The sequence below is a fragment of the Phallusia mammillata genome, chromosome 1 (genome assembly GCF_965637545.1).
Source record: "Phallusia mammillata chromosome 1, kaPhaMamm4.hap1.1, whole genome shotgun sequence".
NCBI lineage: Eukaryota > Metazoa > Chordata > Ascidiacea > Phlebobranchia > Ascidiidae > Phallusia > Phallusia mammillata.
This window is the reverse complement of record NC_137252.1, coordinates 30,987,270-31,002,242: the sequence shown is the minus strand read 5'-3', so window position 1 is coordinate 31,002,242 and position 14,973 is coordinate 30,987,270. Positions and strand designations below refer to the sequence as shown.

The 14,973-nt window shown below is 47.7% G+C and overlaps 57 non-coding genes across 57 annotated transcripts; all 57 read right to left on the bottom strand.

The window, feature by feature from the left end:
• Window positions 1-3: 3 nt before the first annotated feature.
• On the bottom strand, window positions 4-76 carry Trnak-uuu (transfer RNA lysine (anticodon UUU)). Its single transcript has one exon. It is a non-coding gene; the product is annotated as a tRNA-Lys (tRNA).
• An 89-nt stretch (window positions 77-165) lies between these two features.
• Trnae-cuc (transfer RNA glutamic acid (anticodon CUC)) lies at window positions 166-237 on the bottom strand. The gene has a single exon. It is a non-coding gene; the product is annotated as a tRNA-Glu (tRNA).
• Window positions 238-327: 90 nt separating this feature from the next.
• Window positions 328-400, bottom strand: Trnak-uuu (transfer RNA lysine (anticodon UUU)). The gene has a single exon. It is a non-coding gene; the product is annotated as a tRNA-Lys (tRNA).
• An 89-nt stretch (window positions 401-489) lies between these two features.
• Trnae-cuc (transfer RNA glutamic acid (anticodon CUC)) lies at window positions 490-561 on the bottom strand. Its single transcript has one exon. It is a non-coding gene; the product is annotated as a tRNA-Glu (tRNA).
• A 90-nt stretch (window positions 562-651) lies between these two features.
• Trnak-uuu (transfer RNA lysine (anticodon UUU)) lies at window positions 652-724 on the bottom strand. Its single transcript has one exon. It is a non-coding gene; the product is annotated as a tRNA-Lys (tRNA).
• Window positions 725-813: 89 nt separating this feature from the next.
• Trnae-cuc (transfer RNA glutamic acid (anticodon CUC)) lies at window positions 814-885 on the bottom strand. Its single transcript has one exon. It is a non-coding gene; the product is annotated as a tRNA-Glu (tRNA).
• Window positions 886-975: 90 nt separating this feature from the next.
• On the bottom strand, window positions 976-1,048 carry Trnak-uuu (transfer RNA lysine (anticodon UUU)). Its single transcript has one exon. It is a non-coding gene; the product is annotated as a tRNA-Lys (tRNA).
• Window positions 1,049-1,137: 89 nt separating this feature from the next.
• Trnae-cuc (transfer RNA glutamic acid (anticodon CUC)) lies at window positions 1,138-1,209 on the bottom strand. The gene has a single exon. It is a non-coding gene; the product is annotated as a tRNA-Glu (tRNA).
• Window positions 1,210-1,299: 90 nt separating this feature from the next.
• Window positions 1,300-1,372, bottom strand: Trnak-uuu (transfer RNA lysine (anticodon UUU)). The gene has a single exon. It is a non-coding gene; the product is annotated as a tRNA-Lys (tRNA).
• Window positions 1,373-1,461: 89 nt separating this feature from the next.
• Window positions 1,462-1,533, bottom strand: Trnae-cuc (transfer RNA glutamic acid (anticodon CUC)). The gene has a single exon. It is a non-coding gene; the product is annotated as a tRNA-Glu (tRNA).
• A 90-nt stretch (window positions 1,534-1,623) lies between these two features.
• On the bottom strand, window positions 1,624-1,696 carry Trnak-uuu (transfer RNA lysine (anticodon UUU)). Its single transcript has one exon. It is a non-coding gene; the product is annotated as a tRNA-Lys (tRNA).
• An 89-nt stretch (window positions 1,697-1,785) lies between these two features.
• Trnae-cuc (transfer RNA glutamic acid (anticodon CUC)) lies at window positions 1,786-1,857 on the bottom strand. Its single transcript has one exon. It is a non-coding gene; the product is annotated as a tRNA-Glu (tRNA).
• A 90-nt stretch (window positions 1,858-1,947) lies between these two features.
• Trnak-uuu (transfer RNA lysine (anticodon UUU)) lies at window positions 1,948-2,020 on the bottom strand. Its single transcript has one exon. It is a non-coding gene; the product is annotated as a tRNA-Lys (tRNA).
• A 250-nt stretch (window positions 2,021-2,270) lies between these two features.
• On the bottom strand, window positions 2,271-2,343 carry Trnak-uuu (transfer RNA lysine (anticodon UUU)). Its single transcript has one exon. It is a non-coding gene; the product is annotated as a tRNA-Lys (tRNA).
• A 764-nt stretch (window positions 2,344-3,107) lies between these two features.
• Window positions 3,108-3,180, bottom strand: Trnak-uuu (transfer RNA lysine (anticodon UUU)). Its single transcript has one exon. It is a non-coding gene; the product is annotated as a tRNA-Lys (tRNA).
• Window positions 3,181-3,269: 89 nt separating this feature from the next.
• Trnae-cuc (transfer RNA glutamic acid (anticodon CUC)) lies at window positions 3,270-3,341 on the bottom strand. Its single transcript has one exon. It is a non-coding gene; the product is annotated as a tRNA-Glu (tRNA).
• Window positions 3,342-3,431: 90 nt separating this feature from the next.
• Window positions 3,432-3,504, bottom strand: Trnak-uuu (transfer RNA lysine (anticodon UUU)). The gene has a single exon. It is a non-coding gene; the product is annotated as a tRNA-Lys (tRNA).
• Window positions 3,505-3,593: 89 nt separating this feature from the next.
• Trnae-cuc (transfer RNA glutamic acid (anticodon CUC)) lies at window positions 3,594-3,665 on the bottom strand. The gene has a single exon. It is a non-coding gene; the product is annotated as a tRNA-Glu (tRNA).
• Window positions 3,666-3,755: 90 nt separating this feature from the next.
• Trnak-uuu (transfer RNA lysine (anticodon UUU)) lies at window positions 3,756-3,828 on the bottom strand. Its single transcript has one exon. It is a non-coding gene; the product is annotated as a tRNA-Lys (tRNA).
• A 764-nt stretch (window positions 3,829-4,592) lies between these two features.
• On the bottom strand, window positions 4,593-4,665 carry Trnak-uuu (transfer RNA lysine (anticodon UUU)). Its single transcript has one exon. It is a non-coding gene; the product is annotated as a tRNA-Lys (tRNA).
• An 89-nt stretch (window positions 4,666-4,754) lies between these two features.
• Trnae-cuc (transfer RNA glutamic acid (anticodon CUC)) lies at window positions 4,755-4,826 on the bottom strand. The gene has a single exon. It is a non-coding gene; the product is annotated as a tRNA-Glu (tRNA).
• Window positions 4,827-4,916: 90 nt separating this feature from the next.
• Window positions 4,917-4,989, bottom strand: Trnak-uuu (transfer RNA lysine (anticodon UUU)). Its single transcript has one exon. It is a non-coding gene; the product is annotated as a tRNA-Lys (tRNA).
• An 89-nt stretch (window positions 4,990-5,078) lies between these two features.
• Trnae-cuc (transfer RNA glutamic acid (anticodon CUC)) lies at window positions 5,079-5,150 on the bottom strand. Its single transcript has one exon. It is a non-coding gene; the product is annotated as a tRNA-Glu (tRNA).
• Window positions 5,151-5,240: 90 nt separating this feature from the next.
• On the bottom strand, window positions 5,241-5,313 carry Trnak-uuu (transfer RNA lysine (anticodon UUU)). The gene has a single exon. It is a non-coding gene; the product is annotated as a tRNA-Lys (tRNA).
• Window positions 5,314-5,563: 250 nt separating this feature from the next.
• Trnak-uuu (transfer RNA lysine (anticodon UUU)) lies at window positions 5,564-5,636 on the bottom strand. The gene has a single exon. It is a non-coding gene; the product is annotated as a tRNA-Lys (tRNA).
• Window positions 5,637-6,400: 764 nt separating this feature from the next.
• On the bottom strand, window positions 6,401-6,473 carry Trnak-uuu (transfer RNA lysine (anticodon UUU)). The gene has a single exon. It is a non-coding gene; the product is annotated as a tRNA-Lys (tRNA).
• A 250-nt stretch (window positions 6,474-6,723) lies between these two features.
• Trnak-uuu (transfer RNA lysine (anticodon UUU)) lies at window positions 6,724-6,796 on the bottom strand. Its single transcript has one exon. It is a non-coding gene; the product is annotated as a tRNA-Lys (tRNA).
• Window positions 6,797-6,885: 89 nt separating this feature from the next.
• Window positions 6,886-6,957, bottom strand: Trnae-cuc (transfer RNA glutamic acid (anticodon CUC)). Its single transcript has one exon. It is a non-coding gene; the product is annotated as a tRNA-Glu (tRNA).
• A 90-nt stretch (window positions 6,958-7,047) lies between these two features.
• Trnak-uuu (transfer RNA lysine (anticodon UUU)) lies at window positions 7,048-7,120 on the bottom strand. The gene has a single exon. It is a non-coding gene; the product is annotated as a tRNA-Lys (tRNA).
• Window positions 7,121-7,788: 668 nt separating this feature from the next.
• On the bottom strand, window positions 7,789-7,861 carry Trnak-uuu (transfer RNA lysine (anticodon UUU)). Its single transcript has one exon. It is a non-coding gene; the product is annotated as a tRNA-Lys (tRNA).
• Window positions 7,862-7,950: 89 nt separating this feature from the next.
• Window positions 7,951-8,022, bottom strand: Trnae-cuc (transfer RNA glutamic acid (anticodon CUC)). Its single transcript has one exon. It is a non-coding gene; the product is annotated as a tRNA-Glu (tRNA).
• A 90-nt stretch (window positions 8,023-8,112) lies between these two features.
• Window positions 8,113-8,185, bottom strand: Trnak-uuu (transfer RNA lysine (anticodon UUU)). Its single transcript has one exon. It is a non-coding gene; the product is annotated as a tRNA-Lys (tRNA).
• An 89-nt stretch (window positions 8,186-8,274) lies between these two features.
• Trnae-cuc (transfer RNA glutamic acid (anticodon CUC)) lies at window positions 8,275-8,346 on the bottom strand. The gene has a single exon. It is a non-coding gene; the product is annotated as a tRNA-Glu (tRNA).
• A 90-nt stretch (window positions 8,347-8,436) lies between these two features.
• Trnak-uuu (transfer RNA lysine (anticodon UUU)) lies at window positions 8,437-8,509 on the bottom strand. The gene has a single exon. It is a non-coding gene; the product is annotated as a tRNA-Lys (tRNA).
• A 250-nt stretch (window positions 8,510-8,759) lies between these two features.
• Window positions 8,760-8,832, bottom strand: Trnak-uuu (transfer RNA lysine (anticodon UUU)). The gene has a single exon. It is a non-coding gene; the product is annotated as a tRNA-Lys (tRNA).
• Window positions 8,833-8,921: 89 nt separating this feature from the next.
• Window positions 8,922-8,993, bottom strand: Trnae-cuc (transfer RNA glutamic acid (anticodon CUC)). The gene has a single exon. It is a non-coding gene; the product is annotated as a tRNA-Glu (tRNA).
• A 90-nt stretch (window positions 8,994-9,083) lies between these two features.
• Window positions 9,084-9,156, bottom strand: Trnak-uuu (transfer RNA lysine (anticodon UUU)). The gene has a single exon. It is a non-coding gene; the product is annotated as a tRNA-Lys (tRNA).
• Window positions 9,157-9,920: 764 nt separating this feature from the next.
• Trnak-uuu (transfer RNA lysine (anticodon UUU)) lies at window positions 9,921-9,993 on the bottom strand. The gene has a single exon. It is a non-coding gene; the product is annotated as a tRNA-Lys (tRNA).
• An 89-nt stretch (window positions 9,994-10,082) lies between these two features.
• Window positions 10,083-10,154, bottom strand: Trnae-cuc (transfer RNA glutamic acid (anticodon CUC)). The gene has a single exon. It is a non-coding gene; the product is annotated as a tRNA-Glu (tRNA).
• A 90-nt stretch (window positions 10,155-10,244) lies between these two features.
• Window positions 10,245-10,317, bottom strand: Trnak-uuu (transfer RNA lysine (anticodon UUU)). The gene has a single exon. It is a non-coding gene; the product is annotated as a tRNA-Lys (tRNA).
• Window positions 10,318-10,567: 250 nt separating this feature from the next.
• Trnak-uuu (transfer RNA lysine (anticodon UUU)) lies at window positions 10,568-10,640 on the bottom strand. The gene has a single exon. It is a non-coding gene; the product is annotated as a tRNA-Lys (tRNA).
• Window positions 10,641-10,729: 89 nt separating this feature from the next.
• Trnae-cuc (transfer RNA glutamic acid (anticodon CUC)) lies at window positions 10,730-10,801 on the bottom strand. Its single transcript has one exon. It is a non-coding gene; the product is annotated as a tRNA-Glu (tRNA).
• Window positions 10,802-10,891: 90 nt separating this feature from the next.
• On the bottom strand, window positions 10,892-10,964 carry Trnak-uuu (transfer RNA lysine (anticodon UUU)). Its single transcript has one exon. It is a non-coding gene; the product is annotated as a tRNA-Lys (tRNA).
• A 764-nt stretch (window positions 10,965-11,728) lies between these two features.
• Window positions 11,729-11,801, bottom strand: Trnak-uuu (transfer RNA lysine (anticodon UUU)). The gene has a single exon. It is a non-coding gene; the product is annotated as a tRNA-Lys (tRNA).
• A 251-nt stretch (window positions 11,802-12,052) lies between these two features.
• On the bottom strand, window positions 12,053-12,125 carry Trnak-uuu (transfer RNA lysine (anticodon UUU)). Its single transcript has one exon. It is a non-coding gene; the product is annotated as a tRNA-Lys (tRNA).
• Window positions 12,126-12,214: 89 nt separating this feature from the next.
• Trnae-cuc (transfer RNA glutamic acid (anticodon CUC)) lies at window positions 12,215-12,286 on the bottom strand. Its single transcript has one exon. It is a non-coding gene; the product is annotated as a tRNA-Glu (tRNA).
• A 90-nt stretch (window positions 12,287-12,376) lies between these two features.
• Trnak-uuu (transfer RNA lysine (anticodon UUU)) lies at window positions 12,377-12,449 on the bottom strand. Its single transcript has one exon. It is a non-coding gene; the product is annotated as a tRNA-Lys (tRNA).
• An 89-nt stretch (window positions 12,450-12,538) lies between these two features.
• Trnae-cuc (transfer RNA glutamic acid (anticodon CUC)) lies at window positions 12,539-12,610 on the bottom strand. The gene has a single exon. It is a non-coding gene; the product is annotated as a tRNA-Glu (tRNA).
• A 90-nt stretch (window positions 12,611-12,700) lies between these two features.
• On the bottom strand, window positions 12,701-12,773 carry Trnak-uuu (transfer RNA lysine (anticodon UUU)). The gene has a single exon. It is a non-coding gene; the product is annotated as a tRNA-Lys (tRNA).
• A 250-nt stretch (window positions 12,774-13,023) lies between these two features.
• On the bottom strand, window positions 13,024-13,096 carry Trnak-uuu (transfer RNA lysine (anticodon UUU)). The gene has a single exon. It is a non-coding gene; the product is annotated as a tRNA-Lys (tRNA).
• An 89-nt stretch (window positions 13,097-13,185) lies between these two features.
• On the bottom strand, window positions 13,186-13,257 carry Trnae-cuc (transfer RNA glutamic acid (anticodon CUC)). The gene has a single exon. It is a non-coding gene; the product is annotated as a tRNA-Glu (tRNA).
• A 90-nt stretch (window positions 13,258-13,347) lies between these two features.
• On the bottom strand, window positions 13,348-13,419 carry Trnak-uuu (transfer RNA lysine (anticodon UUU)). Its single transcript has one exon. It is a non-coding gene; the product is annotated as a tRNA-Lys (tRNA).
• Window positions 13,420-14,183: 764 nt separating this feature from the next.
• On the bottom strand, window positions 14,184-14,256 carry Trnak-uuu (transfer RNA lysine (anticodon UUU)). Its single transcript has one exon. It is a non-coding gene; the product is annotated as a tRNA-Lys (tRNA).
• An 89-nt stretch (window positions 14,257-14,345) lies between these two features.
• Trnae-cuc (transfer RNA glutamic acid (anticodon CUC)) lies at window positions 14,346-14,417 on the bottom strand. The gene has a single exon. It is a non-coding gene; the product is annotated as a tRNA-Glu (tRNA).
• A 90-nt stretch (window positions 14,418-14,507) lies between these two features.
• Window positions 14,508-14,579, bottom strand: Trnak-uuu (transfer RNA lysine (anticodon UUU)). The gene has a single exon. It is a non-coding gene; the product is annotated as a tRNA-Lys (tRNA).
• An 89-nt stretch (window positions 14,580-14,668) lies between these two features.
• Trnae-cuc (transfer RNA glutamic acid (anticodon CUC)) lies at window positions 14,669-14,740 on the bottom strand. Its single transcript has one exon. It is a non-coding gene; the product is annotated as a tRNA-Glu (tRNA).
• A 90-nt stretch (window positions 14,741-14,830) lies between these two features.
• On the bottom strand, window positions 14,831-14,903 carry Trnak-uuu (transfer RNA lysine (anticodon UUU)). Its single transcript has one exon. It is a non-coding gene; the product is annotated as a tRNA-Lys (tRNA).
• Between the last annotated feature and the right edge of the window lie 70 nt (window positions 14,904-14,973).

Here is a 14,973-nt window from a genome sequence, read left to right as displayed (position 1 = left end):
CTGCGCCCGATAAGGGACTTGAACCCTTGACCGTTGGATTAAAAGTCCAACGCTCTACCGACTGAGCTAACCGAGCTCGCTCAACAAGCATTCATGTCGAGTACACATACAGTGACTGCAAACGATTTTCTGTGAGTGCACAAATGGCAAAGTGTAGGAAAATAGTTCCCAGACCGGGAATTGAACCCGGGCCGCCTGGGTGAGAGCCAGGAATCCTAACCACTAGACCATCTGGGAGGTGCTGGAAGACCCGTGTTTCTTTGTTCAATGAACCTAAACTCAAGCATACAAGGGTAAAATGTCACGATGGCATTGTCACAAAAACTGCGCCCGATAAGGGACTTGAACCCTTGACCGTTTGATTAAAAGTCCAACGCTCTACCGACTGAGCTAACCGTGCTCGGTCAACAAGCATTCATGTCGAGTACAGATACAGTGACTGCAAACGATTTTCTGTGTGTGCACAAAAGGCAAAGTGTAGGAAAAGAGTTACCAGACCGGGAATTGAACCCGGGCCGCCTGGGTGAGAGCCAGGAATCCTAACCACTAGACCATCTGGGAGGTGCTGCAAGACCCGTGTTTCTTTGTTCAATGAACCTAAACTCAAGCATGCAAGGGTAAAATGTCACAAAGGCATTGTCACAAAAACTGCGCCCGATAAGGGACTTGAACCCTTGACCGTTGGATTAAAAGTCCAACGCTCTACCGACTGAGCTAACCGGGCTCGCTCAACAAGCATTCATGTCGAGTACAGATACAGTGACTGCAAACGATTTTCTGTGCGTGCACAAAAGGCAAAGTGTAGGAAAAGAGTTCCCAGACCGGGAATTGAACCCGGGCCGCCTGGGTGAGAGCCAGGAATCCTAACCACTAGACCATCTGGGAGGTGCTGGAAGACCCGTGTTTCTTTGTTCAATGAACCTAAACTTAAGCATGCAAGGGTAAAATGTCACAAAGGCATTGTCACAAAAACTGCGCCCGATAAGGGACTTGAACCCTTGACCGTTGGATTAAAAGTCCAACGCTCTACCGACTGAGCTAACCGAGCTCGCTCAACAAGCATTCATGTCGAGTACACATACAGTGACTGCAAACGATTTTCTGTGAGTGCACAAATGGCAAAGTGTAGGAAAATAGTTCCCAGACCGGGAATTGAACCCGGGCCGCCTGGGTGAGAGCCAGGAATCCTAACCACTAGACCATCTGGGAGGTGCTGGAAGACCCGTGTTTCTTTGTTCAATGAACCTAAACTCAAGCATACAAGGGTAAAATGTCACGATGGCATTGTCACAAAAACTGCGCCCGATAAGGGACTTGAACCCTTGACCGTTGGATTAAAAGTCCAACGCGCTACCGACTGAGCTAACCGGGCTCGGTCAACAAGCGTTCATGTCGAGTACAGATACAGTGACTGCAAACGATTTTCTGTGCGTGCACAAAAGGCAAAGTGTAGGAAAAGAGTTCCCAGACCGGGAATTGAACCCGGGCCGCCTGGGTGAGAGCCATGAATCCTAACCACTAGACCATCTGGGAGGTGCTGGAAGACCCGTGTTTCTTTGTTCAATGAACCTAAACTCAAGCATACAAGGGTAAAATGTCACGAAGGCATTGTCACAAAAACTGCGCCCGATAAGGGACTTGAACCCTTGACCGTTGGATTAAAAGTCCAACGCTCTACCGACTGAGCTAACCGGGCTCGGTCAACAAGCGTTCATGTCGAGTACAGATACAGTGACTGCAAACGATTTTCTGTGCGTGCACAAAAGGCAAAGTGTAGGAAAAGAGTTCCCAGACCGGGAATTGAACGCGGGCCGCCTGGGTGAGAGCCAGGAATCCTAACCACTAGACCATCTGGGAGGTGCTGCAAGACGCGTGTTTCTTTGTTCAATGAACCTAAACTCAAGCATACAAGGGTAAAATGTCACGATGGCATTGTCACAAAAATTGCGCCCGATAAGGGACTTGAACCCTTGACCGTTGGATTAAAAGTCCAACGCTCTACCGACTGAGCTAACCGGGCTCGGTCAACAAGCATTCATTTCGAGTACAGATACAGTGACTGCAAACGATTTTCTGTGCGTGCACAAAAGGCAAAGTGTGCAAAAGAGTTCCCAGACCGGGAATTGAACCCGGGCCGCGTGGGTGAGAGCCAGGATTCCTAACCACTAGACCATGTGGGAGGTGCTGGAAGACGCGTGTTTCTTTGTTCAATGAACCTAAACTCAAGCATGCAAGGGTAAAATGTCACAAAGGCATTGTCACAAAAACTGCGCCCGATAAGGGACTTGAACCCTTGACCGTTGGATTAAAAGTCCAACGCTCTACCGACTGAGCTAACCGGGCTCGGTCAACAAGCATTCATGTCGAGTACAGATACAGTGACTGCAAACGATTTTCTGTGCGTGCACAAAAGGCAAAGTGTAGGAAAAGAGTTCCCAGACCGGGAATTGAACCCGGGCCGCCTGGGTGAAAGCCAGGAATCCTAACCATTAGACCAGGTGTGCACAACCTTTTTGCTAAGACGGCCGCATTGCGGATCCTTATTTCACCCACGGCCGCCAATTACCTGCTTGTTTTGTTTTTAAATTGAATATGTGAAAATAGGGCTTGTCCCACATACAAAATCCATCTAATGGCGTCCAAAAAGGCCGGATAATTTTTAAAACATGATCCACAGATTGAGCTAAACAGTCTGATGACCCGTCTGAGCTATTTATGACGTCACAATCTATATTGTGACACAAGAGGTGACTGTTTATTTGCATTGTTTGCACACAATAGGCGTATATAAAGCGTAATGTACAGGGTTACCACGCTGGTAATATTCTTTACAGTCTTACAAAATCTAATTAGAGCAGTTTCAAAGTCAAAATATTTGGCAAAAGAGTTGTTTTTACGTCACGGCCGCAAGTACATATATTTTAATAAACATGATCACGGCCGCACAAAATCGTCAACTCCGCCGCATGCGGCCGTACGGCCGCAGGTTGTGCACCCCTGCACTAGACCATCTGGGAAGTGCTGGAAGACCCGTGTTTCTTTGTTCAATGAACCTAAACTCAAGCATACAAGGGTAAAATGTCACAAAGGCATTGTCACAAAAACTGCGCCCGATAAGGGACTTGAACCCTTGACCGTTGGATTAAAAGTCCAACGCTCTACCGACTGACCTAACCGGGCTCGGTCAACAAGCATTCATGTCGAGTACAGATACAGTGACTGCAAACGATTATCTGCGCGTGCACCAAAGGCAAAGTGTAGGAAAAGAGTTCCCAGACCGGGAATAGAACCCCGGCCGCCTGGGTGAGAGCCAGGAATCCTAACCACTAGACCATCTGGGAGGTGCTGGAAGACCCGTGTTTCTTTGTTCAATGAACCTAAACTCAAGCATACAAGGATAAAATGCCACGACGGAATTGTCACAAAAACTGCGCCCGATAAGGGACTTGAACCCTTGACCGTTGGATTAAAAGTCCAACGCTCTACCGACTGAGCTAACCGGGCTCGGTCAACAAGCATTCATGTCGAGTACAGATACAGTGACTGCAAACGATTTTCTGTGCGTGCACAAAAGGCAAAGTGTAGGAAAAGAGTTCCCAGACCGGGAATAGAACCCGGGCCGCCTGGGTGAGAACCAGGAATCCTAACCACTAGACCATCCGGGAGGTGCTGGAAGACCCGTGTTTCTTTGTTCAATGAACCTAAACTCAAGCATACAAGGATAAAATGTCACGAAGACATTGTCACAAAAACTGTGCCCGATAAAGGACTTGAACCCTTGACCGTTGGATTAAAAGTCCAACGCTCTACCGACTGAGCTAACCGGGCTCGCTCAACAAGCATTCATGTCGAGTACAGATACAGTGACTGCAAACGATTTTCTGTGCGTGCACAAAAGGCAAAGTGTAGGAAAAGAGTTCCCAGACCGGGAATTGAACCCGGGCCGCCTGGGTGAAAGCCAGGAATCCTAACCACTAGACCAGGTGTGCACAACCTTTTTGCTAAGACGGCCGCATTGCGGATCCTTATTTCACCCACGGCCGCCAATTACCTGATTGTTTTGTTTTTAAATTGAATATGTGAAAATAGGGCTTGTCCCACATACAAAAACCATCTAATGGCGTCCAAAAAGGCCGGATAATTTTTAAAACATGATCCACAGATTGAGCTAAACAGTCTGATGACCCGTCTGAGCTATTTATGACGTCACAATCTATAATGTGACACAAAAGGTGACTGTTTATTTGCATTGTTTGCACACAATAGGCGTATATAAAGCGTAATGTACAGGGTTACCACGCTGGTAATATTCTTTACAGTCTTACAAAATCTAATTAGAGCAGTTTCAAAGTCAAAATATTTAGCAAAAGAGTTGTTTTTACGTCACGGCCGCCAGTACATATATTTTAATAAACATGATCACGGGCGCACAAAATCGTCAACTCCGCCGCATGCGGCCGTACGGCCGCAGGTTGTGCACCCCTGCACTAGACCATCTGGGAAGTGCTGCAAGACCCGTGTTTCTTTGTTCAATGAACCTAAACTCAAGCATGCAAGGGTAAAATGTCACAAAGGCATTGTCACAAAAACTGCGCCCGATAAGGGACTTGAACCCTTGACCGTTGGATTAAAAGTCCAACGCTCTACCGACTGAGCTAACCGGGCTCGCTCAACAAGCATTCATGTCGAGTACAGATACAGTGACTGCAAACGATTTTCTGTGCGTGCACAAAAGGCAAAGTGTAGGAAAAGAGTTCCCAGACCGGGAATTGAACCCGGGCCGCCTGGGTGAGAGCCAGGAATCCTAACCACTAGACCATCTGGGAGGTGCTGGAAGACCCGTGTTTCTTTGTTCAATGAACCTAAACTTAAGCATGCAAGGGTAAAATGTCACAAAGGCATTGTCACAAAAACTGCGCCCGATAAGGGACTTGAACCCTTGACCGTTGGATTAAAAGTCCAACGCTCTACCGACTGAGCTAACCGGGCTCGCTCAACAAGCATTCATGTCGAGTACAGATACAGTGACTGCAAACGATTTTCTGTGAGTGCACAAATGGCAAAGTGTAGGAAAAGAGTTCCCAGACCGGGAATTGAACCCGGGCCGCCTGGGTGAGAGCCAGGAATCCTAACCACTAGACCATCTGGGAGGTGCTGGAAGACCAGTGTTTCTTTGTTCAATGAACCTAAACTCAAGCATACAAGGGTAAAATGTCACGATGGCATTGTCACAAAAACTGCGCCCGATAAGGGACTTGAACCCTTGACCGTTGGATTAAAAGTCCAACGCGCTACCGACTGAGCTAACCGGGCTCGGTCAACAAGCGTTCATGTCGAGTACAGATACAGTGACTGCAAACGATTTTCTGTGCGTGCACAAAAGGCAAAGTGTGCAAAAGAGTTCCCAGACCGGGAATAGAACCCTGGCCGCCTGGGTGAGAGCCAGGAATCCTAACCACTAGACCATGTGGGAGGTGCTGGAAGACCCGTGTTTCTTTGTTCAATGAACCTAAACTCAAGCATGCAAGGGTAAAATGTCACAAAGGCATTGTCACAAAAACTGCGCCCGATAAGGGACTTGAACCCTTGACCGTTGGATTAAAAGTCCAACGCTCTACCGACTGAGCTAACCGGGCTCGGTCAACAAGCATTCATGTCGAGTACAGATACAGTGACTGCAAACGATTTTCTGTGCGTGCACAAAAGGCAAAATGTAGGAAAAGAGTTCCCAGACCGGGAATTGAACCCGGGCCGCCTGGGTGAAAGCCAGGAATCCTAACCATTAGACCAGGTGTGCACAACCTTTTTGCTAAGACGGCCGCATTGCGGATCCTTATTTCACCCACGGCCGCCAATTACCTGCTTGTTTTGTTTTTAAATTGAATATGTGAAAATAGGGCTTGTCCCACATACAAAAACCATCTAATGGCGTCCAAAAAGGCCGGATAATTTTTAAAACATGATCCACAGATTGAGCTAAACAGTCTGATGACCCGTCTGAGCTATTTATGACGTCACAATCTATATTGTGACACAAGAGGTGACTGTTTATTTGCATTGTTTGCACACAATAGGCGTATATAAAGCGTAATGTACAGGGTTACCACGCTGGTAATATTCTTTACAGTCTTACAAAATCTAATTAGAGCAGTTTCAAAGTCAAAATATTTGGCAAAAGAGTTGTTTTTACGTCACGGCCGCCAGTACATATATTTTAATAAACATGATCACGGCCGCACAAAATCGTCAACTCCGCCGCATGCGGCCGTACGGCCGCAGGTTGTGCACCCCTGCACTAGACCATCTGGGAAGTGCTGGAAGACCCGTGTTTCTTTGTTCAATGAACCTAAACTCAAGCATACAAGGGTAAAATGTCACAAAGGCATTGTCACAAAAACTGCGCCCGATAAGGGACTTGAACCCTTGACCGTTGGATTAAAAATCCAACGCTCTACCGACTGAGCTAACCGGGCTCGGTCAACAAGCATTCATGTCGAGTACAGATACAGTGACTGCAAACGATTATCGCGCGTGCACCAAAGGCAAAGTGTAGGAAAAGAGTTCCCAGACCGGGAATAGAACCCCGGCCGCCTGGGTGAGTGCCAGGAATCCTAACCACTAGAGCATCTGGGAGGTGCTGGAAGACCCGTGTTTCTTTGTTCAATGAACCTAAACTCAAGCATACAAGGATAAAATGCCACGACGGAATTGTCACAAAAACTGCGCCCGATAAGGGACTTGAACCCTTGACCGTTGGATTAAAAGTCCAACGCTCTACCGACTGAGCTAACCGGGCTCGGTCAACAAGCATTCATGTCGAGTACAGATACAGTGACTGCAAACGATTTTCTGTGTGTGCACAAAAGGCAAAGTGTAGGAAAAGAGTTCCCAGACCGGGAATTGAACCCGGGCCGCCTGGGTGAGAGCCAGGAATCCTAACCACTAGACCATCTGGGAGGTGCTGGAAGACCCGTGTTTCTTTGTTCAATGAACCTAAACTCAAGCATGCAAGGGTAAAATGTCACAAAGGCATTGTCACAAAAACTGCGCCAGATAAGGGACTTGAACCCTTGACCGTTGGATTAAAAGTCCAACGCTCTACCGACTGAGCTAACCGGGCTCGCTCAACAAGCATTCATGTCGAGTACACATACAGTGACTGCAAACGATTTTCTGTGAGTGCACAAAAGGCAAAGTGTAGGAAAAGAGTTGCCAGACCGGGAATTGAACCCTGGCCGCCTGGGTGAGAGACAGGAATCCTAACCACTAGACCATCTGGGAGGTGCTGGAAGACCCGTGTTTCGTTGTTCAATGCAGAGTTGCAAGTCGGGCCGGGCTTTTCGGGCCGGGTTCGGGTTCGGGCCGGTTCGGGCCGGGTTCGGGCTTAGGTATTTGTCAGAAAACGGGCTCAAAACGGGCCTGACTTTACGTTCCGTTTCCGTCATTTTTTAGTAACAATTCTCTCGCTTGGATCGAATGCCCACCCTGGTCTAAAACGTATTGTTTACCCCATTGTCTACTATTGTTCATTGTGTTTGTTGTCTTTTCTCTTTTTTTCTTTCTCATACTTTGTTGCAAGGCTTTCGTGGATAGACCTGTCAATCAAAATTTCGGGCCTAAACGGGCTTCTCAAAAACGTTTCGGGTTCGGTTCGGGCTTCGGGCTTATACTTTCGGGTTCGGGCCGGGTTCGGGCTCAGATTTCGGGCCCGCTTGCAACTCTGGTTCAATGAACCTAAACTCAAGCATGCAAGGGTAAAATGTCACGATGGCATTGTCACAAAAACTGCGCCCGATAAGGGACTTGAACCCTTGACCGTTGGATTAAAAGTCCAACGCGCTACCGACTGAGCTAACCGGGCTCGGTCAACAAGCGTTCATGTCGAGTACAGATACAGTGACTGCAAACGATTTTCTGTGCGTGCACAAAAGGCAAAGTGTAGGAAAAGAGTTCCCAGACCGGGAATTGAACCCGGGCCGCCTGGGTGAGAGCCAGGAATCCTAACCACTAGACCATCTGGGAGGTGCTGGAAGACCCGTGTTTCTTTGTTCAATGAACCTAAACTCAAGCATGCAAGGGTAAAATGTCACGACGGCATTGTCACAAAAACTGCGCCCGATAAGGGACTTGAACCCTTGACCGTTGGATTAAAAGTCCAACGCTCTACCGACTGAGCTAACCGGGCTCGCTCAACAAGCGTTCATGTCGAGTACAGATACAGTGACTGCAAACGATTTTCTGTGCGTGCACAAAAGGCAAAGTGTAGGAAAAGAGTTCCCAGAACGGGAATTGAACGCGGGCCGCCTGGGTGAGAGCCAGGAATCCTAACCACTAGACCATCTGGGAGGTGCTGCAAGACCCGTGTTTCTTTGTTCAATGAACCTAAACTCAAGCATACAAGGGTAAAATGTCACGATGGCATTGTCACAAAAACTGCGCCCGATAAGGGACTTGAACCCTTGACCGTTGGATTAAAAGTCCAACGCTCTACCGACTGAGCTAACCGGGCTCGGTGAACAAGCATTCATTTCGAGTACAGATACAGTGACTGCAAACGATTTTCTGTGCGTGCACAAAAGGCAAAGTGTGCAAAAGAGTTCCCAGACCGGGAATAGAAGCCTGGCCGCGTGGGTGAGAGCCAGGAATCCTAACCACTAGACCATCTGGGAGGTACTGGAAGACCCGTGTTTCTTTGTTCAATGAACCTAAACTCAAGCATGCAAGGGTAAAATGTCACAAAGGCATTGTCACAAAAACTGCGCCCGATAAGGGACTTGAACCCTTGACCGTTGGATTAAAAGTCCAACGCTCTACCGACTGAGCTAACCGGGCTCGGTCAACAAGCATTCATGTCGAGTACAGATACAGTGACTGCAAACGATTTTCTGTGCGTGCACAAAAGGCAAAGTGCAGGAAAAGAGTTGCCAGACCGTGAATTGAACCCGGGCCGCCTGGGTGAGAGCCAGGAATCCTAACCACTAGACCATCTGGGAGGTGCTGGAAGACCCGTGTTTCTTTGTTCAATGAACCTAAACTCAAGCATACAAGGGTAAAATGTCACGAAGGCATTGGCACAAAAACTGCGCCCGATAAGGGACTTGAACCCTTGACCGTTGGATTAAAAGTCCAACGCTCTACCGACTGAGCTAACCGGGCTCGGTCAACAAGCATTCATGTCGAGTACAGATACAGTGACTGCAAACGATTTTCTGTGCGTGCACAAAAGGCAAAGTGCAGGAAAAGAGTTCCCAGACCGGGAATTGAACCCAGGCCGCCTGGGTGAAAGCCAGGAATCCTAACCACTAGACCAGGTGTGCACAACCTTTTTACTAAGACGGCCGCATTGCGGATCCTTATTTCACCCACGGCCGCCAATTACCTGCTTGTTTTGTTTTTAAATTGAATATGTGAAACTAGGGCTTGTCCCACATACAAAAACCATCTAATGGCGTCCAAAAAGGCCGGATAATTTTTAAAACATGATCCACAGATTGAGCTAAACAGTCTGATGACCCGTCTGAGCTATTTATGACGTCACAATCTATAATGTGACACAAGAGGTGACTGTTTATTTGCATTGTTTGCACACAATAGGCGTATATAAAGCGTAATGTACAGGGTTACCACGCTGGTAATATTCTTTACAGTCTTACAAAATCTAATTAGAGCAGTTTCAAAGTCAAAATATTTGGCAAAAGAGTTGTTTTTACGTCACGGCCGCCAGTACATATATTTTAATAAACATGATCACGGCCGCACAAAATCGTCAACTCCGCCGCATGCGGCCGTACGGCCGCAGGTTGTGCACCCCTGCACTAGACCATCTGGGAAGTGCTGGAAGACCCGTGTTTCTTTGTTCAATGAACCTAAACTCAAGCATACAAGGATAAAATGCCACGATGGCATTGTCACAAAAACTGCGCCCGATAAGGGACTTGAACCCTTGACCGTTGGATTAAAAGTCCAACGCTCTACCGACTGAGCTAACCGGGCTCGGTCAACAAGCATTCATGTCGAGTACAGATACAGTGACTGCAAACGATTTTCTGTGCGTGCACAAAAGGCAAAGTGTAGGAAAAGAGTTCCCAGACCGGGAATTGAACCCGGGCCGCCTGGGTGAGAGCCAGGAATCGTAACCACTAGACCATCTGGGAGGTGCTGCAAGACCCGTGTTTCTTTGTTCAATGAACCTAAACTCAAGCATGCAAGGGTAAAATGTCACGATGGCATTGTCACAAAAACTGCGCCCGATAAGGGACTTGAACCCTTGACCGTTGGATTAAAAGTCCAACGCTCTACCGACTGAGCTAACCGGGCTCGGTCAACAAGCATTCATGTCGAGTACAGATACAGTGACTGCAAACGATTTTCTGTGCGTGCACAAAAGGCAAAGTGTGCAAAAGAGTTCCCAGACCGGGAATAGAAGCCTGGCCGCGTGGGTGAGAGCCAGGAATCCTAACCACTAGACCATCTGGGAGGTACTGGAAGACCCGTGTTTCTTTGTTCAATGAACCTAAACTCAAGCATGCATGGGTAAAATGTCACAAAGGCATTGTCACAAAAACTGCGCCCGATAAGGGACTTGAACCCTTGACCGTTGGATTAAAAGTCCAACGCTCTACCGACTGAGCTAACCGGGCTCGGTCAACAAGCATTCATGTCGAGTACAGATACAGTGACTGCAAACGATTTTCTGTGCGTGCACAAAAGGCAAAGTGCAGGAAAAGGGTTGCCAGACCGGGAATTGAACCCGGGCCGCCTGGGTGAGAGCCAGGAATCCTAACCACTAGACCATCTGGGAGGTGCTGGAAGACCCGTGTTTCTTTGTTCAATGAACCTAAACTCAAGCATACAAGGGTAAAATGTCACGAAGGCATTGTCACAAAAACTGCGCCCGATAAGGGACTTGAACCCTTGACCGTTGGATTAAAAGTCCAACGCTCTACCGACTGAGCTAACCGGGCTCGGTCAACAAGCATTCATGTCGAGTACAGATACAGTGACTGCAAACGATTTTCTGTGCGTGCACAAAAGGCAAAGTGCAGGAAAAGAGTTCCCAGACCGGGAATTGAACCCGGGCCGCCTGGGTGAAAGCCAGGAATCCTAACCACTAGACCAGGTGTGCACAACCTTTTTACTAAGACGGCCGCATTGCGGATCCTTATTTCACCCACGGCCGCCAATTACCTGCTTGTTTTGTTTTTAAATTGAATATGTGAAAATAGGGCTTGTCCCACATACAAAAACCATCTAATGGCGTCCAAAAAGGCCGGATAATTTTTAAAACATGATCCACAGATTGAGCTAAACAGTCTGATGACCCGTCTGAGCTATTTATGACGTCACAATCTATAATGTGACACAAGAGGTGACTGTTTATTTGCATTGTTTGCACACAATAGGCGTATATAAAGCGTAATGTACAGGGTTACCACGCTGGTAATATTCTTTACAGTCTTACAAAATCTAATTAGAGCAGTTTCAAAGTCAAAATATTTGGCAAAAGAGTTGTTTTTACGTCACGGCCGCCAGTACATATATTTTAATAAACATGATCACGGCCGCACAAAATCGTCAACTCCGCCGCATGCGGCCGTACGGCCGCAGGTTGTGCACCCCTGCACTAGACCATCTGGGAAGTGCTGGAAGACCCGTGTTTCTTTGTTCAATGAACCTAAACTCAAGCATACAAGGGTAAAATGTCACAAAGGCATTGTCACAAAAACTGCGCCCGATAAGGGACTTGAACCCTTGACCGTTGGATTAAAAGTCCAACGCTCTACCGACTGAGCTAACCGGGCTCGGTCAACAAGCATTCATGTCGAGTACAGATACAGTGACTGCAAACGATTATCTGCGCGTGCACCAAAGGCAAAGTGTAGGAAAAGAGTTCCCAGACAGGGAATAGAACCCCGGCCGCCTGGGTGAGTGCCAGGAATCCTAACCACTAGAGCATCTGGGAGGTGCTGGAAAACCCGTGTTTCTTTGTTCAATGAACCTAAACTCAAGCATACAAGGATAAAATGCCACGATGGCATTGTCACAAAAACTGCGCCCGAGAAGGGACTTGAACCCTTGACCGTTGGATTAAAAGTCCAACGCTCTACCGACTGAGCTAACCGGGCTCGGTCAACAAGCATTCATGTCGAGTACAGATACAGTGACTGCAAACGATTTTCTGTGTGTGCACAAAAGGCAAAGTGTAGGAAAAGAGTTCCCAGACCGGGAATTGAACCCGGGCCGCCTGGGTGAGAGCCAGGAATCCTAACCACTAGACCATCTGGGAGGTGCTGCAAGACCCGTGTTTCTTTGTTCAATGAACCTAAACTCAAGCATGCAAGGGTAAAATGTCACAAAGGCATTGTCACAAAAACTGCGCCCGATAAGGGACTTGAACCCTTGACCGTTGGATTAAAAGTCCAACGCTCTACCAACTGAGCTAACCGGGCTCGCTCAACAAGCATTCATGTCGAGTACAGATACAGTGACTGCAAACGATTTTCTGTGCGTGCACAAAAGGCAAAGTGTAGGAAAAGAGTTCCCAGACCGGGAATTGAACCCGGGCCGCCTGGGTGAGAGCCAGGAATCCTAACCACTAGACCATCTGGGAGGTGCTGCAAGACCCGTGTTTCTTTGTTCAATGAACCTAAACTCAAGCATACAAGGGTAAAATGTCACGATGGCATTGTCACAAAAACTGCGCCCGATAAGGGACTTGAACCCTTGACCGTTGGATTAAAAGTCCAACGCTCTACCGACTGAGCTAACCGGGCTCGGTCAACAAGCATTCATTTCGAGTACAGATACAGTGACTGCAAACGATTTTCTGTGCGTGCACAAAAGGCAAAGTGTGCAAAAGAGTTCCCAGACCGGGAATAGAAGCCTGGCCGCGTGGGTGAGAGCCAGGAATCCTAACCACTAGACCATCTGGGAGGTACTGGAAGACCCGTGTTTCTTTGTTCAATGAACCTAAACTCAAGCATGCAAGGGTAAAATGTCACAAAGGCATTGTCACAAAAACTGCGCCCGATAAGGGACTTGAACCCTTGACCGTTGGATTAAAAGTCCAACGCTCTACCGACTGAGCTAACCGGGCTCGGTCAACAAGCATTCATGTCGAGTACAGATACAGTGACTGCAAACGATTTTCTGTGCGTGCACAAAAGGCAAAGTGCAGGAAAAGGGTTGCCAGACCGGGAATTGAACCCGGGCCGCCTGGGTGAGAGCCAGGAATCCTAACCACTAGACCATCTGGGAGGTGCTGGAAGACCCGTGTTTCTTTGTTCAATGAACCTTATCTCAAGCATACAAGGGTAAAATGTCACGAAGGCATTGTCACAAAAACTGCGCCCGATAAGGGACTTGAACCCTTGACCGTTGGATTAAAAGTCCAACGTTTACCGACTGAGCTAACCGGGCTCGGTCAACAAGCATTCATGTCGAGTACAGATACAGTGACTGCAAACGATTTTCTGTGCGTGCACAAAAGGCAAAGTGCAGGAAAAGAGTTCCCAGACCGGGAATTGAACCCGGGCCGCCTGAGTGAAAGCCAGGAATCCTAACCACTAGACCAGGTGTGCACAACCTTTTTACTAAGACGGCCGCATTGCGGATCCTTATTTCACCCACGGCCGCCAATTACCTGCTTGTTTTGTTTTTAAATTGAATATGTGAAAATAGGGCTTGTCCCACATACAAAAACCATCTAATGGCGTCCAAAAAGGCCGGATAATTTTTAAAACATGATCCACAGATTGAGCTAAACAGTCTGATGACCCGTCTGAGCTATTTATGACGTCACAATCTATAATGTGACACAAGAGGTGACTGTTTATTTGCATTGTTTGCACACAATAGGCGTATATAAAGCGTAATGTACAGGGTTACCACGCTGGTAATATTCTTTACAGTCTTACAAAATCTAATTAGAGCAGTTTCAAAGTCAAAATATTTGGCAAAAGAGTTGTTTTTACGTCACGGCCGCCAGTACATATATTTTAATAAACATGATCACGGCCGCACAAAATCGTCAACTCCGCCGCATGCGGCCGTACGGCCGCAGGTTGTGCACCCCTGCACTAGACCATCTGGGAAGTGCTGGAAGACCCGTGTTTCTTTGTTCAATGAACCTAAACTCAAGCATACAAGGGTAAAATGTCACAAAGGCATTGTCACAAAAACTGCGCCCGATAAGGGACTTGAACCCTTGACCGTTGGATTAAAAGTCCAACGCTCTACCGACTGAGCTAACCGGGCTCGGTCAACAAGCATTCATGTCGAGTACAGATACAGTGACTGCAAACGATTATCTGCGCGTGCACCAAAGGCAAAGTGTAGGAAACGAGTTCCCAGACCGGGAATTGAACCCGGACCGCCTGGGTGAGTGCCAGGAATCCTAACCACTAGACCATCTGGGAGGTGCTGGAAAACCCGTGTTTCTTTGTTCAATGAACCTAAACTCAAGCATACAAGGATAAAATGCCACGATGGCATTGTCACAAAAACTGCGCCCGATAAGGGACTTGAACCCTTGACCGTTGGATTAAAAGTCCAACGTTTACCGACTGAGCTAACCGGGCTCGCTCAACAAGCATTCATGTCGAGTACAGATACAGTGACTGCAAACGATTTTCTGTGTGTGCACAAAAGGCAAAGTGTAGGAAAAGAGTTCCCAGACCGGGAATTGAACCCGGGCCGCCTGGGTGAGAGCCAGGAATCCTAACCACTAGACCATCTGGGAGGTGCTGCAAGACCCGTGTTTCTTTGTTCAATGAACCTAAACTCAAGCATGCAAAGGTAAAATGTCACAAAGGCATTGTCACAAAAACTGCGCCCGATAAGGGACTTGAACCCTTGACCGTTGGATTAAAAGTCCAACGCTCTACCGACTGAGCTAACCGGGCTCGCTCAACAAGCATTCATGTCGAGTACAGATACAGTGACTGCAAACGATTTTCTGTGCGTGCACAAAAG